Source organism: Arachis duranensis, chromosome 6, assembly GCF_000817695.3.
Source record: "Arachis duranensis cultivar V14167 chromosome 6, aradu.V14167.gnm2.J7QH, whole genome shotgun sequence".
In the NCBI taxonomy this organism is placed as follows: Eukaryota; Viridiplantae; Streptophyta; class Magnoliopsida; order Fabales; family Fabaceae; genus Arachis; species Arachis duranensis.
In genome coordinates, this window is record NC_029777.3 from 79,670,932 (window position 1) to 79,677,098 (window position 6,167).

At 30.1% G+C, this 6,167-nt stretch overlaps 1 pseudogene; it reads left to right on the plus strand.

The window, feature by feature from the left end:
• The first annotated feature begins 2,498 nt into the window (after window positions 1-2,498).
• Window positions 2,499-6,167, plus strand: part of LOC107494226 (alpha-L-arabinofuranosidase 1-like) — a 5,806-nt pseudogene continuing 2,137 nt past the window's right edge.

Here is a 6,167-nt window from a genome sequence, read left to right on the forward strand (position 1 = left end):
GGTTTGATCTAGCCATCTGTTTTAGCCTTTTATATTTGACGGAGTATTCGGCAACAAGAGTAATTGGCATGTGATTTTCAGTTAGGACCCCCCGTGTTAGCATATTTCGTTTGAAAACTACTTGTTCCTCCCAATTGTTTCTGATTGGAGCTTATAACCATAACATCCTCTATTTTCTTTTTGCTCATCATGTCTTTCGTTTCTAATAGGACTCTTGACTCCTTGATCGTACATTTTCTTCTCTTGACACTCAAGTTTAAAAATCCATCTACAAGGCAGTTTGGGAGCGATTTCTTTCTGCCAAAGGGCTAACCTGCTCGAAAGCTCTTTTCTCCCTTTCTCCCTTCATCCTCCTTAGTCTCCACACTTGTATCAATTTGATCAGCTCTAATTCATTCTTCTATCTTATCATTTCTTAACCTATTTTTCTTTATATCCTCCAAAAACACAACACATATTTTGTGGTCATGGCTTATAGTTTCACAGTACATACACATTGTCTATAGCGTTTCATACCGAACTGCCATTCCAATTGGAGACTTGTTAGGACCAGCAACCTTAAGAAAGTCTTTCACAGCTTGATTTCCATCAATAACCACCCTTGCTTTGATGATATGTGTCTCTCTCCCTTTAACATCAAACAATCCCACATCCATCACCTTACTGAGCCCTTTACCAAGCTTTCGAGCAACTTCCAGCATCTTAAAAATTTCAGAAAACCCCCATAATTGGGCCCATATTGGTATCTCATTGATTAGTTGTTCTCCAATGCACACCCTCTCTTTCCAATGCTAAACATAGAGAGCATAGTTCTTGAAAAATCATGGGGAGCTTCTTTGAATTCTCATAACATCCCACTCATTATCGAAGAAGAATTGGAATTGATTTTGATCAATCTCCTTTACTCGAAACTCTATTGGTCTCCCCTAAATTGCTTTAAGTGCTCCATCTATGGTTCCAGTTGAAAAGAATTTATCAGCAAAAAATCTTTCAACCATACTATTAATGCAGTTGTGAATAGCACGTTTTATATCTTTCTCTAACAATTGTATTACATCATTCCTTTTTTCATTATTCAAAGGAACGGAGCCAATTAAATTTCTTCCACTTTCTACCATGATTCAGGAAAGTAATGCCAAATGAAAAGGGCGGATAAGAACCTGCGTTGTATAATGACTCTGAATTAAAAATGAAATTGTAGTATGTGTAGAAAATATTAACCTTGATCACACAGAGAAAAGAGTGGAGAAGAACCTGCATTGTATGATAACTCTGAATTAAAAATAAAATTATAGTATGTGTAGAAAATATTGACCTTGATGATACATAAATTCTGTTAAGTTAAAAATTCTAGCAGAGCATATTGACCTTTGACCATATTTTTTCGTAATTTTTATTGGCTGATTTTTATAATACTTCGGTAATAATTAAAATAATACTAGCAACTTAATAATTAAAGTTATCTTATTTAATGTTCGTATTACATATGTTATAATTATAGTATTATATATTATATTATGTTATTAGGCACTGGATTTCATAGTTCCAGAACGTTTGGACCATTAAATGGTTCCATAATAAAACATGTTTTTTAATTTTTTTAACAATTGCTAAATAATTTTTTTTTAATTTTAATTACAAATTAATCCTATATATTTTATTTAATTATAAAAACTATTTTTATTTTATATTATTATTTTATCATTCATCTATTATGTTTATTAACAATCAAAATAAAAAACAATAACGAATTAGATCTTCCATTGATCGTAGTAAACTTTTTGGCCATTCCAATCGATTAAAAGTTTATATTTGATCCGTGACGTTCGTCAGGGCTATGAAATCATGTTTATTTGAAAATCAATCGATTGGATTATCAAAACAATCGATTGAATTTCAGGTTTTCCATAACTCAATCGATTGGACTACATGTTATCGCAAAATAATCGATTAAAAATTGCAAGGGTTTTCGCAAAAATCAATCAATTGGTCATTTACCCAATCGATTGAACGATGACTAAAATGTTGATTTTTTTAAAATCGATTTCTTATACTACCCAATCGATTGAATACTCCAAAGTAACTTGAGGTCTCACAATTCAATCGATTGGTTGTGTTACCCAATCGATTGAAGTCATCAAAGCAATATAAATTTGTCCAATTCAATCGATTGGTTGTGTTACCCAATCAATTGAATTGTGTACTACGCCATTTTCAATTTTCTTATCGCTTTTATAAATTATTATCTTATTATTCATCTATCTTAACTTTAAAATTCTATCTTCAATTTTTAAGACTTTATTTTGATTTAAATACTCTAATCTTATCTTTTCTTTAACATTAATATTATAAATTGGTGAATAATCTATTACCAATTATTCAATCCCACCATTAGAATCGTGTATCAATCTCTTTATGTATCATGAAAGAGTGGTGTAGGCTTATGACTCGATGCCTGGGTAGTTATAATGTCTCTTAACTTACCTTTTTTTAAAATCATGTATTGGCTGGTAATAAATGTTCTTATTTTTGACAGAGAATTCGTTGCTTGAAATGTTCCTCCTTTTTGAGAAATTCATATGAAACACCCCCAACTGGAAATACCGGTGGTGCAAGGGATATCGACGGTGCAGGAGATATTCAATATTCCCCTGTTTTAACTGCTTTTTATGTCTGCTCAAATATTTTGTATTGAAATCTAATTATCCTTTTCTGCTCTTCATCGTGCAGAATGACAAATTGTCGAGTGATGCTGGTGTCATCTCCAAAGCTGTGAAACAGATGTTCGATATATTGGAGGCTCAGAATGCAGAGCACAACATGAAAGTAATGTTATTAGAGCTTTACAATGAGGAAATAACGGATCGTGTGCCTCCTGAGGAAACTGTAAAATCTGAAGATGATAAGTCTAAAGTCCTATTGCTCTAATGGAGGATTAGAAAGGGGCTTCCATTGTTAATCTAGGAAGAATTGATTAAAAATTTGTAATATATATACTTCATATATGTCTTAACAATATATGAACAAATTATTAAAATGCTTTGATATATATTGCATGGTATTTTTTTTTCTAGTCAAGATTCAATAGAGATGTCAAATATTGAACAAATGAAAAGAACAAAATAGAATGCAAACAAATAAAAAGATATAGAATTTTTTTACATAAATTAATTATATAAAATAAAATATAATTCACAAGACATAAAATTTGTATGGCATTGTTGTTGAAATAATATATGAAAATGATATTACTTCATCATAAAAATATGAGTTTTTTAAACTAAAATATCTCTATAATACATAGAAATAGAGAAAAATTGTAAAAGCTTTCAATCGATTGCGTAACACAACCAATCGATGGAATTGGGCAAATTCATATTGCTTTGAATCTTTCAATCAATTGGGTAACACAACCAATCGATTGAATTGTGAGACCTCTAGTTGTTTTGAAGCATTCAATCGATTGGGTAGTATAAGCAATCGATTGAATTTTAAAAAACCCACATTTTAGTCATCGTTCAGTATCGATTGATTTTTACGAAAACCATGCTGCCTTACAACTTTCAATTGATTGTTTTGTGATAACTTATAGTTCAATCGATTGAGTCATGGGAAACCTAAAATTCAATCGATTGTTTTGATAATCCAATCGATTGATTTTCAAAGAAATACGATTTCACAGCTCTGGACGAACGTCACAGATCAAATATAAACTTTTAATCGATTGGAATGGCAAAAAAAATTATTACGATCAATAGAAGATCTAATTCGTTATTGTTTTTTATTTTAATTGTTAATAAACATAATAGATGAATGATAAAATAATAATTTATAAAATAAAAAATAGTTTTTATAATTAAATAAAAGCGATCGAAAATCTAATTCGTTATTGTTTTTGTTTTTTATTGTTAATAAACATAATAGATAAATGATAAAATAATAATTTATAAAATAAAAAATAATTTTTATAATTAAATAAAATATATGAATTAATTTGTAATTAAAATTAGAAAAAAATTATTTAACAATTATTAAAAAAATCTTAATTTTTTTGTTATGAGATCATTTAATGGTCCAAACGTTCTGACCATCTAATCCTTAGCTATGTTATTATATAGGTAAAATAAATAGATAGATTGATTCTAAAACCCAAATTACTTGATATATACTACAAGTTTGTGCGTCAGTTTCATGTGTACGTATCAAATTTTAATTTTGTTTTTCAAAACCTGCAGCTATTTAATTTTTTATTTTTCTTTTTACAAAACCAGATGTAGTTTGTTAACAAATCTTATCAACTTTAATCTTATCCGGTAGATTCTGTTAATCATTTCTGACTATAAATATATATGACACAGTCGAACAGTCACAGTAGAGTTTCAAATTGGGATAAGATCTTCAAACATTATGGCTTCACTTATTAAAATCACCTATATCTCTTTTCTACTTTCTTTGCTAGCATTGTGTTTTCTATCTAATGCCAATGCTAGTGCTAATCATACATCAACGTTAGTTGTTGATGGATCCAAGGGTTCTGGAAGACAAATTCCAGATACATTCTTTGGAGCATTCTTTGAAGTAATAAATTATATATACTTTATATATAGATATGTCTTAGCTAGAAAATGATAAACTAATTGAATATTATTTTCTTATTCAGGAAATTAATCATGCTGGGGCAGGAGGACTTTGGGCAGAAATGGTTAGAAACAGAGGTTAATACTTGCATTATTTCATTTCATTATTGCTTTAATTTGAATGTTCATTCTATGTATAATCTTATTATTGTTATGTGTTTTAGGGTTTGAAGCCGGAGGTGCAAATGTTCCATCAAATATTTATCCATGGACAATTATTGGAGATGAATCATCCATTCTTGTGTCAACTGATCGCACTTCTTGCTTTGAAAGAAACAAGATTGCACTTCGTATGGAAGTTCTTTGCAATGCCAAGTCATGCCCTAACAATGGTGTTGGAATCTCTAACCCTGGATTCTGGGGCATGGTCAGCCTATATTTAATAATTTTCTTTTTCTTTCCTTAATAGAAAACATATCATTGCGCATACCCGCATTGTTATATTAAATTAAACAAATTTTATGAGAAAATACTAATTATTCAACTAATAATTTGTATAACTATATATAGAACATTGAGGAAGGGAAGAAGTATAGAGTTATCTTCCATGCTAGGGCACTTGGACCACTTGATCTAAAGGTCTCGTTAGTGGGAGATGATGGTGTCAGTGTTGCTTCAACTCAACTCGGGTAATTTTATCTATTTATTTTGTAATATATAATATTTAAGTATAATAATGACGATTTTATCTAATTAATTAATTAATTGGCAGAAGGGATGGAAGTTATGCTTATAAGTGGACGAGAATGGAGACAACATTGGAAGCCAATGCTACAAATCATAATTCAAGCCTTCAAATTACCACAAATCATAGAGGTGTTATATGGCTAGACCAAGTCTCAGCTATGCCCTTAGACACACACAAGGTTTGTAGCGGACACATAACAATGTTTGCTTATTATTAATCATTGTTTAATATTTTATTCTTCAATTCGTACAGGGTCATGGTTTTAGAAAGGACCTGTTTCAGATGGTTGCAAATTTAAAGCCAAAATTTTTCAGATTTCCGGGTATATTTTTAAGTTGGTAAAATTAGCAAAACAGAACAATGGTTAATAATTATTAATTCAATGTAAATTTGAAGTGTTTAATAATTTATTATATAGGTGGTTGCTATGTGGAAGGAGGTTATCTAAGAAATGCATTCCGTTGGAAAGACAGTGTTGGAGCATGGGAGGAGAGAGCTGGTCACTTTAATGATGTTTGGCATTATTGGACTGATGATGGTTTTGGTTTCTTTGAGGGCCTCCAGGTTCCTATTTTTTCTACCTTTCTAATTATTAGTTAGTTACACAAAACATGGATTAATTTTAAAAACTTTTTTTTTTTACCAGTTTGCAGAGGACGTTGGTGCATTGCCAGTATGGGTATTTAACAATGGTATATTCATTCATTTTTTATATAGTTAATTGATACTTGATTTTTTTTTTTATTTCCGTTCATTTAGTATGATTGATTTTTTTTTATCAAAAATATAAAATTAATCGATTATATCATTTGTTAGGTATCGGCCTTCATGACGCCGTGGAT